This window comes from Bufo gargarizans, chromosome 4, assembly GCF_014858855.1.
Source record: "Bufo gargarizans isolate SCDJY-AF-19 chromosome 4, ASM1485885v1, whole genome shotgun sequence".
In the NCBI taxonomy this organism is placed as follows: Eukaryota; Metazoa; Chordata; class Amphibia; order Anura; family Bufonidae; genus Bufo; species Bufo gargarizans.
The window spans coordinates 293732484-293752453 of record NC_058083.1 but is presented as its reverse complement, the minus strand read 5'-3'; positions in this window follow the sequence as shown (position 1 = coordinate 293752453).

The following is a 19970-nucleotide window of genomic DNA, read 5'->3' as shown; positions in this document are numbered from 1 at the left end:
GGCTTTTCCAGGTTATTGATATTGATGACCTAGCCTAAGGATAGGTCATCAACATCAGATAAAAGGGTGTACAACACCCAGGACCCCCGTGGATCAGCTGATACCTGCAACTGCAGGCACCAGAAGTACCACTGAGACCAGAGCCAGAAGCACAACCCTGTGCAGGGTTACTGCAGCTCAGCTCCCATTCAAGTGCTTCTGGCTTCTTTCTCCGTGGTAGTTCTGGTACCAGTGGCTTCAGGTAACAGCTGATCAGTGAGGTTTTTGGACCCGTACCAGTAATATATTTATAACCAATGCTGAGGATATTTCGGAAGCCTATTTATGAAGGACTTGTCCTGAATGTCTGGTGCCTATTGAAAAAAAGAAGGTCCCCCAAACTCCCTTTCTTCAAGTAAAGGCAACCTCATCCAGACAGAAACAGAATTGAGATGTTCTCCTGACCCTTTTAAAGTTTCTAGATCATACCAGAAAACCCCTTTAGCTCCCTCTTTCAGTTTATTGCCATCGTTCAGCCAAAACATCAAAACAGAACAAAATTGCAACTAAGTGCAATTACTATAAAAATAAAACAAAAATTATTGTACAATGTATGGTATCAACGTTTATGTAGGACACATATCTCACTTCAGGTCTACAGTCTGTAAGCTTTCTTTCAAAAGTCCCACAGGTTATTCATTTCCTGCCTCTGAAGCCAGCCAGGCGGCCTAATAATGAGGCTGAGGAAGCATTCAGAAGGATGATATGTCAGCAGCTGCACAGTGAAAGACTTTATCATGGATGTTCTGGTTGCTAGGAGACCTGGACTGGCATGGATTGTTTCTCAGACTTGGATTGGTCAAAATACACCTGCCATTTGCAGCTTAGGCCCATTTTCAAAAAGCTTCATTTGCATTTAAGATATATGGCTAATGACATTGTATTTACTATGATAAAACTGCTCTGTCTAGTCCGATAACTGTGCTTTGTATCTGCCTGTTCAGAGTCAGGGTCTACCTGAGGAACACAGATTTACATTTCCCATTACTCATCGGCAGCAATCACACATCACCACACAGAACCACATACTGCATGTACTTACCTGTCTTTTGTAAAATAATTGTAGTGGTAGAGAGATAGACAGATATGAGAGGGATAGATAGATATGAGATAGATAGTTAGATAGATAATAGATAGATAGATAGACAGAAAGATATGTGATTGATAGATAGATCTGAGATAGATATATAGATAGATAATAGATAGATAGATAATAGATATTGGATAAATAGATGTATAGATAGATATTAGATAGGATAGCTAGCTAGACAGATAGATAGATAGATATTTGATAAATAGATGTGTAGATAGATATTAGATAGGATAGATAAATAGATATATATTAGATAGCTAGATAGATAGATAGAATGGATAAGTGAGCCCATGGAAGTCCGGGTTCGCCAGGTTCAGCCGAACTTCAAGTCAAAGTCTGGTTCGGGACCTGAACTTTACCTGAACCCCATTGAAGTCAAAAGGGACCCGAACTTTACGTTATTATTTTCCGTTATAACATGGTTATATCGGAAAATAATAGTATTCTTAAGACAGAATGCAAAACAATATGGCCATTTAGGGGTTTAAAAAAAACCTCACCTCATACACTTGATCGCGCTGCAGCAGCTTCTTCTATCTTTACTGAACAGGACCTGCTAAAGGACCTGCGATGTGAACGATGACGTTACCACGTGGGAGAGCTGTGCAGCGCGATCAAGATTAAGTGGATGAGGAAAGTTTTTTTTTTTACCCCTAAATGGCAATTTTTTTTTTTTGCATTAAGAATTTTGTCTTAAAGGGGTTGTCCCACTTCATTAAATAGGGTTACATTAAATCATTGCCCCCCACTGAACATTTCTTCTAATACATGTCATTAAAAAAAACATAGCATTCAGCCTAAAAACGCTCCTTTCACTCCCCTTTGTTTGTGCTGGTATCCCATGGATACGGCCGCATCTCGCCGGCCGCTTCCATGCCGCACCTGCGCACTGGTAACTATTGCGATCCTACAGCCGGCCTCTCACTCACACTGTGAGCGTGCACGTCGCATAGTTCTGCGCATGCGCGGGCGCCCGATCATATCAATGTATTATTGTTTTCTTGTAGCAGGAGGGAGTGCACGGCGTCATAGCAACCGAGGACGTCGTGCGCTCCCTCCTGCCGCCGGAATACAGTGATACTCTCTTATTTCCGGCAGCAGGAGGGAGCGCACGGCGTCATAGCAACCGAGGACGTCGTGCGCTCCCTCCTGCCACCGGAATACAGTGATACACTGCTATAATCTATAAGAGATGATGACATGATGTGCTGCTAATAAACATTGAGTGCGCCCCCCCCAGTATAATAAACATTGAGTGAGGCCCCCCCCCAGTATAATAAACATTGAGTGCGCCCCCCCAGTATAATAAACATTGAGTGCGGCCCCCCCAGTATAATATACATTGAGTGCGGCCCCCCCCAGTATAATAAACATTGAGTGCGCCCCCCCCAGTATAATAAACATTGAGTGCGGCCCCCCCAGTATAATAAACATTGAGTGCGCAGTGGCGGATTATAATTGGGGCGTTTGGGTCGGTAGCCCCGGGCCCGGCATCGCTGGGGGGCCCAACGACCCAAACGCCCACAAACTACGGCGGGGCACGGGAGCGCATAGTTCCCTGCCCCGCCAGCGATCACTGCCATAGACTTCAGGCCTAGCAGGCCTGAAGCCTATGCGGTAGTAAAATCCTGGTGCAGGCGGGCGTGATGACGTCATCACGCAGTGCCTGTGCCCGGACGCAGCACACTGACGTGTGTGCGCACGCCTGCACCATCTACGAGTGAGCGCCGGCTGGGACACAGGTAAGTATTAGCTTTTATTTTTTTATTTTTTTGTGTGCCAACTGCCGACTTTGGGGGACATTACTGAAGGAACAGGGGGGGGGCAAACTACTACGTGGGGGCAAATTACTAGTATGGGGGAAATTAATACTGTGTGGGTAGTGTGGGAGACAATTAATACAGTAGGGGCAAATTACTACCATGGGGGGAATTAATACTGTGAGGGCAGTGTGGGGGGCTATTTACTTAGTGGATGGCAGTGTGGGGGCAAATTATCTAATGGGGGGCAGTGTGGGGGGTTATTACTTGATGGGGCAGTGTGGGGGCAAATTACTTAATGATGGGGCAGTGTGGGGGCAAATCACTTAATAGATGGCAGTGTCGGGGCAAATCACTTAATGGATAGCAGTGTGGGAGCAAATAACTTAATGGATTGCAGTGTGGGGGGCAAATTACTTAATGGATGTCAGTGTGGGGGCAAATTACTTAATGGATGGCAGTGTCAGGTAAAATGATCTAATGGGGGGCAGTGTGTGGTGTTATTACTTGATGGGGGCAGTGTGGGCAGCAAATTACTCTGTGGGTGAAATTACTACATGGGAGGCAGTGTGGGGGAAATTACTGTATGGAGCAGTGTGGGGGAACTTACTATATGGGGGAAATGACTATATGGGGCGGTGAGGGGGAAATGACTATATGGGGCGGTGAGGGGGAAATGACTATATGGGGCGGTGAGGGGGAAATGACTATATGGGGCGGTGAGGGGGAAATGACTATATGGGGCGGTGAGGGGGAAATGACTATATGGGGCGGTGAGGGGGAAATGACTATATGGGGCGGTGAGGGGGAAATGACTATATGGGGCGGTGAGGGGGAAATGACTATATGGGGCGGTGAGGGGGAAATGACTATATGGGGCGGTGAGGGGGAAATGACTATATGGGGCGGTGAGGGGGAAATGACTATATGGGGCGGTGAGGGGGAAATGACTATATGGGGCGGTGAGGGGGAAATGACTATATGGGGCGGTGAGGGGGAAATGACTATATGGGGCGGTGAGGGGGAAATGACTATATGGGGCGGTGAGGGGGAAATGACTATATGGGGCGGTGAGGGGGAAATGACCATATGGGGCGGTGAGGGGGAAATGACCATATGGGGCGGTGAGGGGGAAATGACTATATGGGGCGGTGAGGGGGAAATGACTATATGGGGCGGTGAGGGGGGAAATGACTATATGGGGCGGTGAGGGGGAAATGACTATATGGGGCGGTGAGGGGGAAATGACTATATGGGGCGGTGAGGGGGAAATGACTATATGGGGCGGTGAGGGGGAAATGACTATATGGGGCGGTGAGGGGGAAATGACTATATGGGGCGGTGTGGGGGAAATGACTATATGGGGCGGTGAGGGGGAAATGACTATATGGGGCGGTGAGGGGGAAATGACTATATGGGGCGGTGAGGGGGAAATGACTATATGGGGCGGTGAGGGGGAAATGACTATATGGGGCGGTGAGGGGGAAATGACTATATGGGGCGGTGAGGGGGAAATGACTATATGGGGCGGTGAGGGGGAAATGACTATATGGGGCGGTGAGGGGGAAATGACTATATGGGGCGGTGAGGGGGAAATGACTATATGGGGCGGTGAGGGGGAAATGACTATATGGGGCGGTGAGGGGGAAATGACTATATGGGGCGGTGAGGGGGAAATGACTATATGGGGCGGTGTGGGGGAAATTACTATATGGGGCAGAGTGGGGGAAATTATTATATGGGGTAGTGTGGGGGAAATTACTATATGGGGCAGTGTGGGGGGAAATTACTATATGGGGGCAGTGTGGGGGGAAATTACTATATGGGGCAGTGTGGGGGAAATTACTTTATGGGGGCGGTGTGGAGGAAATTACTATATGGGGCAGTGTGGAGGAAATTACTATATGGGGGCAGTGTGGGGGAAATTACTATATGGGAGGCAGTGTGGAAGAAACTACTATATGGGGCAGTGTGGGGGAAATTACTTTATGGGGGCGGTGTGGAGGAAATTACTATATGGGGCAGTGTGGGGGAAATTACTTTATGGGGGCGGTGTGGAGGAAATTACTATATGGGGCAGTGAGGAGGAAATTACTATATGGCGCAGTGTGGAAGAAACTACTATATGGGGGCAGTGTGGAAGAAACTACTATATGGGGGCAGTGTGGGGGAAATTACTATTTGGGGGCAGTGTGGGGGAAATTACTATTTGGGGGCAGTGTGGGGGAAATTACTATATGGGGGTAGTGTGGAGGAAATTACTATATGGGGCAGTGTGGGGGAAATTACTATATGGGGACAGTGTGGGGGAAATTACTATTTGGGGGCAGTGGGGGGGGAATTACTATTTGGGGGCAGTGGGGGGGAAATTACTATTTGGGGGCAGTGGGGGGGAAATTACTATTTGGGGGCAGTGGGGGGGAAATTACTATTTGGGGGCAGTGTGGGAGAAATTATTATATGGGAGCAGTGTGGGGGAATTACTATATGGATCAGTGTGGGGGAATTACTGTGTGGGGGCAGCGTGGGGGAAATTACTATATGGGCAGTGTGGTAAACTACTATATGGGAGCAGTGTGGGAGAAATTACTATATGGGGCAATGTGGGGGCCTTTCTATTAGGGGACATTATTTTTGGGGACACTATACAGGTATTATTACCTGGAACACAATATAGGGTGTTATTATTACTGGGGGCACTCTAGGGGACATTATAATTGCTGTAGACACTTTAGGGACCTTTGGGGTAATTTATCAAACTGGTGTAAAGTATAACTGGGTTAGTTACCCATAGCAGCCAATCAGATTCCAGCTTTCATTTTTCACAGCTCCTTTGGAAAATTAAAGGTGAAATCTGATTGGTTGCTGTGGGCACCTAAGCCAGTTGTAATTTACACCAGTTTGATAAATGACCCCAATTATGAGAACTCTAACGTGTCTGTGTAACAAACTCTGTAGAGACGAGATGCGGCTGAAAGAATTTGTCATGGCGGTCTTGGTCAAACGGAGGAGAAGATGAAAGAGAGGATCTACATGACAGGAGATGTCACTGGATGTAACAGGTATGTGGTGCAGTATTCTCCTATATGTAGAGCGGGCTCACCACTGTGACCTGCGTCTCATCTTCTCCTCCAAGTCTTTTTTTTATCATAATCGTATGTGTTTTAAATTTGCCAACTAAAATTTGTATTTGTCACCTGCAGTCCTATGTAAAAGCCTAGATAACAGTGATTACTTTCTGTGTACAGATAATGTAGTAGATGTTCCATGCAGTCCTATGTAACACCCCACATAACACAATAGTTCACTGTGTTATGTGGGTTGTTACATAGGACTGCAGGTAAGATCTATGACATCTGTACACAGAGAGTTATGAGATGGTGGGGGTCTCCTGGCACCCCCACCAATCAGCTGTTTGAGGAGACCGCGATGTCCCAGTGAGCGTTGCAGCCTCTTTGCTCGTTACCAAGCACAGCGCTGTCCATTTGATAGCCCTGCGCTCGGTATTACAGCTCAGCCGCAATCACTCAGATGAGACAGAGCTGCACCGAGACCACGTGAACGATGTCATATTGCCTATGAAGAGACATTGCCGCTTACGAAGCACCGCAGCCTCTTCATATAGAAAAAAAAACGAAAACTAAAATGGAGGGGGGGGGGGGGGGCCCGAATTGGGTAGACAGCCCCGGGCCTATCATGCACTTAATTCGCCCCTGTGAGTGCGGCCCCCCCCAGTATAATATACATTGAGTGCGGCCCCCCCAGTATAATAAACATTGAGTGCGGCCCCCCCCAGTATAATAAACATTGAGTTCGGCCCCCCCCCCCAGTATAATAAACATTGGTGGCGCAGTGGGAAGTGCCAATGAGGGTTAAAAAAATAAATAAAAAATTAACTCACCTCAACCAATTGATCGCCCAGCTGCCGATCTCCTGTTCTTGCTTCAGGACCTGTGGTGACGTCACTGAGCTAATCACATGGTCCATTACCATGGTGATGGATCATATGATGTACCATGTGATGACCACAGTGATGTCACCACAGGTCCTTTGACAGGTCCTAAAGAAAGAACAGGAGACCGGCAGCTGCGCGATCAATTGGGGGAGGGGAGTTAATTTTTTATTTATTTTTTTAACCCTCATTGGCACTTCCCACTGCGCCACCAATGTTTATTATACTGGGGGGGGGGGGGCGCACTCAATGTTTATTATACTGGGGGGGGCCGCACTCAATGTTTATTATACTGGGGGGGGCCGCACTCAATGTTTATTATACTGGGGGGGGGGGCCGCACTCAATGTATATTATACTGGGGGGGGGGGGGGGCCGCACTCAATGTTTATTATACTGGGGGGGTTGCACTTCGGTACGAACCCGAACTTTGCAGTTCGGGTTCACTCATCCCTAATAGATAGATATATAAATAATATAGATACAAGATATATACATAGATAAATAGACAACAGATGCATTGGATGGAGGGATGAATGGATGGATGGATATATACAATAGATATAAGACAGATTGATAGATACACAGGTAGGTAGAATATATAGACAACATATTGACAGATTATCTATCTATCTATCTATCTATCTGTCTGTCTGTCTAAAATAGAAAAAAGAGGCAGCAATCCAAAATAGGTGGGTGGGTGGTGAACCCACCTTAATAACGCCATACAAAGTTTCAGGTCAACACAATAAGGCCTTTCTGAAGCCATGTAGTGCGTGCCATTGTGAGGTATATACTGTACAAGCCTGATAGTAGTGTTTGTGACTTTTTAGAAACCATTGCAACAACATTTTTTCACCACCCTCAACACTTTTCCTAAAGAGGGGGCGACAAAGTTATCTTAATTTTCACCAGTTTTCTAGTGAAAATGAAGACGGGTAGATTTCTGTTTGAGTGAATGGACTTTCGGAGGATGTGCCTTGTCATAAATTAGGCGCAGGGGGTATCAACTTAGATTGTGATCCCGACTGGGGACAGCTTAAGTACGTATAACGCTGAGGTATATAGGAGCGCTATATAAGTGTATAAAATAAATAAATAATATCAACACAAATCGCCCCCATAATGTCTATTTATGTATTAACTGCACATTGGGGGACAGTTATCAAGACTGGTGCTTTCTGCTCCAGTCTTGATTTCCCCGGCGCTGCCAAAGGATGCACCTAATTTATGGTGAGGCGTATGTCTGGTCATAACTTAGGCTCATCCTCCTGCAGTCCATGCACCTAACAAGAAATCTACGACAGCTCAGAGCTACCATAGATTTCTGTCTTCATTTACACCACAAAACTGACATAAATTAAGATAAATTTGTCGCTGTGTCTGACCTCGCTCCCTTCACTGCCCTTTCCACACACCCTTTTAGAAAAGTGGCAAGGACGGCCATAAACAATTTTTTAAAAAGTCGCACCTGTGGATTTTTAACTCCACTTTTCAGGCGTCAATAGAATGATAAATCTCCGACATTATGTCTATTTACGTACTATTTGCACAATTATTATTATTAACTATTATCTTGTGTATATATAACTCACAATGGCACTAATTGTGTTAGGAGATGATGTGTGGGGTGAATAAAGCGGGTCCACCACCCTACTTTGGAGTGCTGCCTCTTATTTTGGATTATCTATTGATCTACAAGACTATGATTTTGGAGGGATTGCACCCATAGTCCCATGTATTGACAGTGCTGCTGTATTATCTATCTATCTATCTATCTATCTATCTATCTATCTATCTATCTGTCATCTATTATCTATCTATCTATCTATCATCTGTCTATCATCTATCTATAAAATATCTATCTAGCTATATGTCTTTGGAGTGTGGGAGGAACTTGGAGAGCCCAGAGGAAACCCACACAAACATGAGAACATACAAACTCCATGCAGATGTTGTCCGTGGTCTGATAGGACCCCAGCAGTGCAAAGCGATGGATATCCATCTATCTCACATCTATCAGCTAAACTTTGAGCAGAAACTAAAAAACGATTTTGCCTGTAGTCAACTTTCAGTTGTTTTGCTGAGATCTTCAAATTTCTTCCACCCAGCTGCCTCCATTGTATGAGTACTAAGCAGCATGGAAATCTACATAAGAAACATTCCTTTGCCAGACCCTGTGCTATCCAGCAGAGGGAGTAGTTTTTTGCAGACCTGAAAGTTGCACATAACAATGCCCCCCAGTCCAAATCACTCTTTAGTTATGCATGGAAGGTAAGTGGCACCCCATGAAAGTGAAACTTTAGAAAATGTGAGAGGGGGATTTCAGAACTATTCACTGAGTAGTGCAAGTCCTTTCCGCTCCCTTTTCGGAAGGATTCTGTAGATATTACTGGTTGTTTAATAGCGGTTTCACATATTTTTTCTGTTTGGTCTGTGATTTATAGACCAATGAATACTAGTGTTTTGTTACTATATGTTAAAAATTACATGTCGAGTTTTAGGCCATCTGTCTTTGGTCACCTGAAACGTACATGAGTGAAGAGAGGCAGTGGAAGCGGTGCCTACATAATATATAGGTGATTGATGACTGTCCAATGTATATCTAAAATTTATGCTATATTCTAGTCTTAATCGTGAAGCCTAGCTAGAGCTTTTAGATATCCTGCTATTTTATATATTATTCAAAATGACCCATCATATCGCAAAAGCATAAAAGTAGTTATGAAGATGGTCACAGGTATGTGATTTATGATGGTGAATCCTCAAGATTTTAGCATTTTGATTATTTTGACCTGCCTAGTTCTATGTTTTCCCCGAGATATATGATGCCAGTGGTAAAATCAGGGAGATAGTTGTGTCCTATGTAAAGGGACACTACTATCAAAATTTTTCATCACATATTAAGAACCATCAGTTTTATGGATATCATTTTTTGAAGTCACTCCATGTAATCTGCTTCCTGTCCTGGCTTTAAATTTCCTATTTCATTTGGACTTTATGCAGGTCAAACGCAGCCTAGCTTGACTTTATCAGTCAGACCATTCACAGTGGTCAGAGAGAGCACCCCTGTAGTGGCTCAATTAGAGCTCACACTTTACACTGATAAGTGCAGTACTCGTCTTTGGGCTTCATTATCTAAGCTTACTAAGAGAGCAATAGAGCTGGCATACTGTTCTCCCATTCTATACCTACCATTATATTGAGCATTACCCTGCAGATAATAATAGCTTCCCCTTACAGCAGCCATAAACTGACAATCTGAATTTCCTATCTATATAGGAGGTCTTATCATTAGTATTGACTGCTACAGAAGGACACTGTTTTGTATTTCATTTTCAATGGCAAAGTACAGCCAAAATAAGATAGAAAAAAAGTCAGGAACAGTTAAAAAAATTGAGTTAAAATAAAAACAAAAAACTGCTGATGGAAGTGTCATTTTAATTCAATTCAGTAGCAAATAGTGGTAACATGGAAGGATTGCCTCCTTAATTGTGTAATAAAAGCTAAAAAAAAACAACATGAAAATTTTAAATAGGATGACAAACTTGCCCAAAAATTATAACATGACATCATCTTACTTCCAATAGAAAATCTGCATTTGCTTCCTAGGGGCATGTCAGTTTATACAGTGGATGGAAATTGCCAGAAGACCAATGCAATAAATACCATATTTATTCACCTTTGAAAACTGATTGCATTGCCAAAAAATGATATGCCTCTCTACATGACGTATTATGACACACTACTGACTGGGTAAAGGAGTTGCCCCACTTTTGATGAGACATTACAATTACAACTAAAAAAATATTATTTAGTAAGGGCCAGTTTCTCACAGTTTTTTGGTGCCTCAAAATCAGCTTAAAAAATGCCTTAAAACAACCTCCTATTTATTTCATTAGTGAGCAGCACTTTTCCATATGGAAAAAGAAGCAGTATCTTCCATTGAAATGAATGGGAAGCATAAAAAACCTCTCCATATGTGTCCATTCCGTTTCTGCAGGGTTTTTGGCATGAATGCGTGCCAAAAACCACAAGCTGAAACTTCCATTTTGTATTGTTAAAGTAAAACATGTTGAAAAACCACTTTAAAAAGCGTCAAAACCACATGAAAAAGGACAAAAAACAGCACTCAAAAAAAACATATGCAAATTCTGCATAGATTTTTTTAGGTGGATTTTAAAAATCGGTTGTGTGATACGTAGGGCTTTATTTTTGTAATTTTTGTTTTAGTACTTTGTTATTTGATTTCTCATAAAAAGAAAAAAATTACAAAAGGGTAAAAAATATATTTTTTTATTGCTTTTGTTAATGCAACTACATTTTTTTATTTTATTATTTTCACTTTCCATGACAGCCATTTTGATATATGGGATGTATAAATTGTGGTCGCCAGGGTCAGGGTTAAAAGCTGCGTTGTTGAGTGTGGTGGCATTTTTTTTCATTTTTTTGGTGTTTATGAGGTTCTTCCCCCTTAGAGAGGTTGTACATACTTTTACAACTTCTCTGAAGATGTGATCTTGGTCTGAAAAGACCCAGCCAAGTCTGCAGACTCCTGGCTGTCACATGACCACTGGGACCAGGACAGGAAGCGGTATTTCTGCATCAGTGTGCCCGCAGAACGAGCGTTTTCTTGTTAATTGGGCATTAAGAGGCAGTATTAGACTGCCAGATGATTGCTAATCAGCGTTCATAGATATACTCGTTAGCGATCATCTACTAGAATATTTGGCAGTCTAATACACCCTTAAGTTAATGCCATCTATAGGATTAGTAAATCTGCCCCATAGTGTCTAGTGCAGGGGAGGTGCATGACATAGGGATACAACTAACACCAAACAGAGAATCCCCGTGTTATGCACCACTTCCTGAAGCTCAGCACTAGGCATGACACAGCATTTTACTTAAGGTGTTCCTTCAATACTTCTATGTTAAACATTGAGAAATCCATTGTTCTCACTATGTCTATGCTTCCACTGTCGTCTTAAAGTAGTGAACATGTAGGATCAGATAGCAATTGTTCTTCTAAAGACATTTCTTTCTATTCAGACCCTAGCATATTGACCAAAAATTATAATACCAAACTGCCCATTACAGTTAAAGAAGAGGTGTAATTTCCATATACTATTCATGTACTCGTCTATTGGAAAACCTGGCAGTAACCCAAGAAGGGACAAGTCTTTATTGATTCCACCTGCCGCAGAGCTCCAACATTCCAGATGTATGGTTTTTGCTAGTCTCACAGACACTCTTTAAGCTTCGCTTTTGTTGCTCCAAGGATCAGTTTCTGCTATCGTAAACTTTAGCTGCCATTGGAAAAGTCAGCTATGAGTGTTATTACAACAACTTAGGGTTACATAACCTCAGGCTTCACAAAACTGCAAAGCATAAGTATGATCCTACTAGTGTTTATTAGTTATATGGTAGAGAGGGCACTGGGGAACAGTTTTTGATTGAGTGGTCTCCAATAAACAGTCCTGACCACATCCTGTCACATGATTAATTGTGAATCTGATGATTTCTTCTGGCGGTGTGTCACTCAACTTTATCTCACTACCATGGTAGATCTGACCATTCTCCACAGCCATGGTGTGTTGTTGTGACAAGTGGCCGAACCTGAAGACATCAGCAAATTGTGCAGTGTCAGTTTTTATGTAACTTCTGCTCTGTCTCTTGACACTCAGCTCTCGTTTTAGTTCTCGTCTAGTTTTCATACCAAAAATGCTTTCTTTAGGCAATTCCAGTACAATGCTACTTTAGTTCCTGATGCCAGTTGACTCTGCATACTGTATATGACTATACCTGTGATTACACACGGTGTTCCTCTGTCACGTTGTAGCCACTACCAGTCAGATAGAATACTGTATGTTGCTGGCGAGCAATGGGTATACTTGTAGGGATGAAGACCAAGAATATTTATTACAATGTTGACCTTTAGTTTTTCCTGTACAGTATATACTTTTGTTCCCCTCTGTTTTGGGGTAAACTTTTACATTTTATGTATGATTTACATTTTCCCACTTCTTTTTGAGATATATCCCAATTCCTTTATGTTGTGCACAGAAAATACTGTCAGGAACCATCCAAGCTGGACACACTACTTTATTTCACACTTGATAGCTAAAATGTATTTATTTTTATTTTTTTTAAGCATATTTTCATGTATAGAGCTTCAAGTTCAAGTCATACTGATTTGCAAAAGATGGTGCCTGTTGACCAGATGTATCAACCAAAACACATTCTTTAGTTATTGTCTTGGTTTGTGCATCTGGAAGTCAGTCAAGATATTTGATATTCTGCAATACTTGACCTGAAGTAGAAGTAAATACTTGATTTTTTTTTTTAAACATTCACTTTATATAAACTAATTTTTTAATTAACTAAAATAAGTTTTATACATGCTCTCTAAATAGTTTCCAAACATCATTTTTTAATCGGTTTAACTTAATTTTATACTTGTTAAATTGATTATATATTTTTATCTTTAATAAAATGCTTATTTTACATAGTGACTTTCTTTATTTTTTATATCTTTTATCTGACATCTCTATCAAACCGTTTGGCAGTAGCAATTGCTTTAACAATGAAAAATCTTTCTTATGTAAATTAATATATTAATCATATGTAAAGACAAAAGGAAGGACAGAAATACACTTGGTAAGGTAAAGCTAACTGCAAATCATGGATACCGACTGTGTGCGCTCCACATATTCCCATTCCAAACGTCCCGCTTTTTGTTAAAAATGCATATTCTTTTTCACAAAACAGACTAGAATAGGAAATTTTTTCTGTTTTGTGGGATGGCAGAATGGACACATGGATGCGGAAAGGACACTATGTGTGCTGTCCGAATTTTTTGCAGCCCCATTGAAATGAATGGGTCCACATCCATACCGCATAAAAAAGGGGCATAAATCTGTAATTTCAAGCATTTGCCATAGATATCTTTTAAAGCAATTTAAATGGCTACATATATTGATGACATCCTTGGGTGGGTGTCTGATACCTGGCACCCCCACCGATCAGCTATGTCAGACTGCTGTGACTCTAGTGACTTACAATGTACAAAGTGGAATTAGAAGGCTCTGTATACTGTGAAATTTTCGATGCTGGCATACTGAACCTTAGCTCCTATCCACTTGAGCTGCAGTATCTTGACTTGGCCAATACACAGTGTATGGAGATGTTTGCTTCCAGTTCTGTAATCTGGTGCATCTGCAGCCTGAAACAGCTGTTTGGTAAGGGTGTGAGGTGTTGAACCTCCACCGATCTGATATGTATGACCTATTTGGAGGATATGTCATCAATATCGTTAGCCCGGAGAGCCCCTTTAATGATATTACTATATAGGTCCAGCTATATATGAATGTTTCAGCCATATATCACTGGAGTAGCATCATATACTTATTATCAAATACAAAGGTGTTAAACAGACACTTCTGTCAGAAAGGTTTTTTTTTAAAACTCAATATTCATAAAAAAAAACTATTTTTAAATAATTTCTGGCTGTTTTTCATTTCTTCAGTAATACATTGAAAATTGAAAATTAAATTAAACACAAAATACTGTCCTTCTGTTGCAGTGAGCAATCAGAGAGAATAAACTCCTATATAGGTAGGGATCCCATTGTTATTTTAGTGCTGGTGAGAGGGAAAGATGTTATCTGCTACTCTAATAGTAGATGTATAATTTAGGATGACAGTATGAAGGCTCTTGTTTTCTCTAGATATGCATAGATATATTTCCACTGTAGAGCATTGCACATATCATTGTATTGTGTAAGTGAGTCAATATAGTGAAGAAGGGGGTAAGGCAGCCTCTCTCTGTGAATGGAGAGGGTTGAACGGCACTCAGTGCTCAGTGGTAAAGTGGGTTCACATATATTCCAAAAGACCACGGCATAACTGGTTTTGTTACATAAACTTCTTGTGTTTTAATATAATTCATTTTATCCAGCCAAAAGAAAATATTTGCAGCCACTGGCCAACGTTTCGGTCTAAACCAAGACCTTGTTCATTGCCTGGGGTGTGCATAGAAGAAAAAGGAAAATATTGGTGCAAATCAAAAAAGAAGATTCATAAATTTAAATGAAAGGTTACATAAAATTTAACAAGATTTATTTTAGTGGAGAAAATAGTAGAATCCCTAGGAGGACATGATCATTATATAATGCAGCAATTTGCAAAGGGATACACCATTAGGTAATATATGATAAGATATGGTATAATATAATATAATTAGATATTATAAAAATATAGAATAATATGGTGGGGTTTCCACAGGGGAGTCCATTTGAACTGGAGATGGTGATGAAAAACTGTAGAACCTTTGAAATGAATATGCCACAGCTTTAAGTACGTCTCATGGGTAAACAGCCTGAATTTGTACATAGTAAGACTTATAAAAAAAACAAAACAGCAGGTTTGTAGATAATAGTGTGGATCAAGCCCCAAAGTGCTCGGGTGCTCGAGTAGAACACTTTGGGATGCTCGGGTGCTCTACAGAGCACCCAAGCATAATGGAAGTCAATGGGAGAACCTGAGCATTAAACCAGGCTGCTCTAAAGAAGAGAAGGTGTCTGGTTCACAGGAAAAGGTCAGAAATTGTTGGAAACACCACTGAAATGGTTCGGGAACAGCATGGGGAGGATGTCTGGATGCATCTTGGACTCCCAGGTCGCTGCTGGGAACGATGTTGTCCGAGTAGTATACCACTTTTACAGACTGACAATAATACGCACAAAACCGAAGATAAAATCGATTTTAGAGGAAAAATTGTTAGGAAACATTATTTCCTTTTTATTTGCTTGTATATAAACTGCAAGTGCTGCCAAAAATTACAAGGAAGAGGCACTCCGATACAACCTGTATAAAACATAAAGAAGGGCCTCATTCACATTGTGGTACAATTGTTCAGGTAGTGGGACTCCTACACTCATAAAGCCTATGCACTAAGTGAAAGGGCTGCCAAAAATTACAAGGAGCTGGCACTCCAATACACCCTTTATTACACATAAAGGAGGGCATCATACACACCCTTGAAAAATTATGATTGATGGCCTGCTGGTGACCCTCAAAAACATTAGGAGCAAGGGCCTGCTGGTGACCCTCTAAAACATTAGGGGTGAGGGTCTGCTGCTGAGCTGACCCTCTAAAACATTAGGGGCAAGGGCCTGCTGCTGATCTGACCATCTAAAACATTAGGGGTGAGGGTCTGCTGCTGAGCTAACAATCTAAAACATTATGGGCGAGGGCCTGCTGGTGACTCTCTAAACCATTAGGGGTCAGGGTCTGCTGCTGAGCTGACCCTCTAAAACATTAAGGGCGAGGGCCTGCTGCTGATCTGACCCTCTAAAATATTAGTGGTGAGGGTCTGCTGCTGAACTGACCCTCTAAAACATCAGGGGCAAGGGCCTGCTGCTGAGCAGACCATCTAAAACATTATGGGCAGGGGTCAAGTCCTGGGAAAAAAATTGTGGGAACTCACCCAAGATTCAGTGCCTCCGCGTGAAGTCACGGCACGCGGCGTATGCAAAGAGCAGGGAAGGTCGGGAGGAGGAGCAAGCAAGTGCCTTATTTTTCGCCTTATAAGATGCATCTAGGTTTTAGAGGAGGACAATAAGAAAAAAATATTTTTTATTACACCTCAGGTCAGACCTCCAATGTTAATCATACCTCAGCTAACAGCCCCAATAAGATCCCCAATGTTAATAAGAACCCAATAAGACCTCAGATCAGACCTCAGCTCAGACCCCAATATGAATGACCCCCAATCAGACCTCAGATAAGAGCCCCATGCCTTATAGCAGCCCCAGTAGCCTCATAGCAGCCCCCAGTAGCCTCATAACAGCCCCCAGTACCTCTTCAGCAGCCCCCAGTGCCTCTCCAGCAGCCCCCAGTAGCCTCATAGCAGCCCCTAGTGCCTCTCCAGCAGCCCCCAGTGCCTCTCCAGCAGCCCCCAGTAGCCTCATAGCAGCCCCCAGTGCCTCTCCATCAGCCCCCAGTGCCTCTCCACCAGCTCCCAGTGCCTCTCCATCAGCCCCCAGTGCCTCTACACCAGCCCCCAGTGCCTCTACACCAGCCCCCAGTGCCTCTCCATCAGCCCCCAGTAGCCTCATAGCAGCCCCCAGTGCCTCTCCATCAGCCCTCCCTTGTCACTCTCTTTCTCCTCAATCCCTCCCTCCCTTGTCACTCTCTTTCTCCCCCCTCCCCCCTTGTCACTCTCTTTCTCCCCCCCTCCCCCCTTGTCACTCTCTTTCTCCCTCCTCCCTTGTCACTCTCTTTCTCCCTGCTCCCCCATTGTCACTCTCTTTCTCCCTGCTCCCCCATTGTCACTCTCTTTCTCCCCCTCCCTCCCTTGTCACTCTCTTTTTCTCCCCCTCCCTCCATTGTCACTCTCTCTTTCTCCCCCTCCCTTGTCACTCTCTTTCTCCCCCTCCCTCCTTTGTCACTCTCTCTTTCTCCCCCCTCCCTTGTCACTCTCTCTTTCTCCCCCCTCCCTCCCTTGTCACTCTCTCTTTCTCCCCCCTCCCTCCCTTGTCACTCTCTCTTTCTCCCCCCTCCCTCCCTTCTCACTCTCTTTCTCCCCCCTCCCTCCCTTGTCACTCTCTCTTTCTCCCCCCTCCTTTCCTTGTCACTCTCTCTTTCTCCCCCTCCCTCCCTTGTCACTCTCTCTTTCTCCCCACCCACCTCTAGTGTAGCGTGGCTGAGCTCTGTCCGGTCCTTGGTACAGGAGCATTTGTTTTCTGTACCCGGCCGGACTGAAAGGAAGTGCACACTAAGTGAGCACTTCCTGTCAGTCCGGCCGGGTACAGGAAACAAAAGCTCCTGTACCAAGGACCGGACAGAGCTCGGCCACGCTACACTTACGGCGCTTACCTCCTGTCAGTCCCTCTTTTCATGCTGCGCCAGAGCGGAGCGCCGGCAGTGTTGAGGGGCACAATGCGCTGCCCTGCTGAAAGGGAACGGCGTTCCTGCTAAGAAAAAGTGCAGGAACGCCGTTCCCTCGTGTTCCTGCAGGACTCGAGCCCTGATTATGGGCGAGGGCCTGCTGGTGACCCTCTAAAACATTAGGGCCAAGGGCCTGCTGCTGATCTGACCCTCTAAAATATTAGGGGTGAGGGTCTGCTGCTGAGCTGACCCTCTAAAACATAAGGGACGAGGGCCTTTATGTTCAGCCGCTTTCCTCTGGTGGAGTAGAGAAGTCAAGGGCAATCCAGGCCTTGTTCATTTTGATAAGAGTCAACCTGTCAGCATTTCCAGTTGACAGGTGGATACGCTTATCAGTTATTATGCCACCGGCAACACTAAATACCTGCTCTGGCAAAACGCTGGCTGCAGGGCAGGCCAGCACCTCCAAGGCATAGAGCCACGTTCATGCCACGTGTCCAGCTTGGACACCCAATAGTTGTAAGGCACAGAGGGATCACTGAGGATGCTGACACGGTCTGCTACGTACTCCTTAACCATCTTCCAAAACTTTTCCCTCCTTGTGACACTAGGCCACGCATCAGGGTGAGGGTGCTGGTGGGTTGTCATGAAACTGTCACAGGCCTTGTAGAGTGTTGTCCTGCCTCTGTTAGAACTGCTGTGTGTTCCCCTCATCTCCCCTCCTCGGTTGCCCAAGGAACTACGTACTCAGCTGGAAATTTTTGGAGCAATTTTTCCATAAGGACCTTTTGGTATTGCACCATTTTGCTACTCCTCTCCATTACAGGAATGAGAGATGAGAAGTTCTCTTTGTAGCGGGGGTTGAGGGATAAGAATCCATTTTCTATAAACATGTCCTCCATCTTGTGTATGTGGGAGATTTAGGTCAGGTCCTAAATGGAGCTTACAGGGTTAAATAGACAGATAATAATGTCTAAAAACAAGGTCAAACAGTCAGTTTGTGATAGAACCCACCCCTACCCCACAGTTTCCTCTCTATCATATAGTATAGTCTGAGCATCAGGAAGTGCGGGGGGGGGGGGGAAGGGGGGGAGGAGAGAAGAATGGAAACCTAAGTATGATCTATAACTTGTAATCGCAAATGTCATGTTTGTCATGTGATGTTTTTTTTTCTGTTTGAAGCATATATTATTGTGAGCTTGTCTTTGAATCAAAAGAGAAATCAGATACAACTATATCTAATGCTTGTGTCAGTTTCCCGAGCACTCAAATCCCTTTTAATTTGGATTCCAACAAACATAGGTAAGGGGATATTTCCCTGACACGGTCGAGATGGGTGAACAACCAGTAATCAGTGTTGACCAAAATGCATATAACGCAAGGGTCAAAGGAAAGGCAGCATAACATAAAGTCAGCCATGTGTGCCAGAGTCCGAACAGACAAGACTTTGCGGTCCTCATCAGGAGGATGACTCTCAAGCTCCTCATCCTCTTCCTCCTCTTCGGCACAACCACGCTGAACAGATGGAATAAACCTGCTATGGGTACTATCCTCTGTAGCGGAGGCAACCTGCTCCTCCTCCTCATCATCCAATTCGCGCTGAGAAGACGAACGGAGGGTGGTCTGGCTATCATCCTGTGTACTGTCTTCTCCCATTTCCACATGCAAAGTGTCCGCCTTCATTGTGAGCAGCGAGCGTTTCAGTAGACACAGAAATGGGATGGTTATGCTGATAAGAGCGGCATCGCTGCTCATCATCTGTGTTGCTTCCTCAAAGATGCGTAAAACATCACAGAGGTCAGACATCCATGCCCACTGGTCGCTTGTGAAGAGCGGAAGCTGACTGGATAGGCGAAAACCATGTTGTAGCTGGTAATCCACTATTGACCTCTGCTGCTCACAAAGCCTGGCCAACATGTGGAATGTGAAGTTCCAGCGCATGCTCACGTCGCACAATAGTCCGTGAGCTGGCAATTGCAAGCGCTGCTGCAGCGTTGCCATACCGGTGGCAGCAATAGATGACTTTTGGAAGTGGGCACACACTCGATGCACCTTCACCAGTAGCTCAGGGAAATTGGGGTAGGTTTTAAGAAACCACTGAACCACTAAGTTGAACACGTGGGCTAGGCATGGTATGTGTGTGAGCTTGCCGAGCTCAAAAACTGCCACCAAGTTATGGCCATTATCAGACACAACCATGACTTGTAGGTTGAGTGGCGAGAGCCGCAGCTCAGTCTG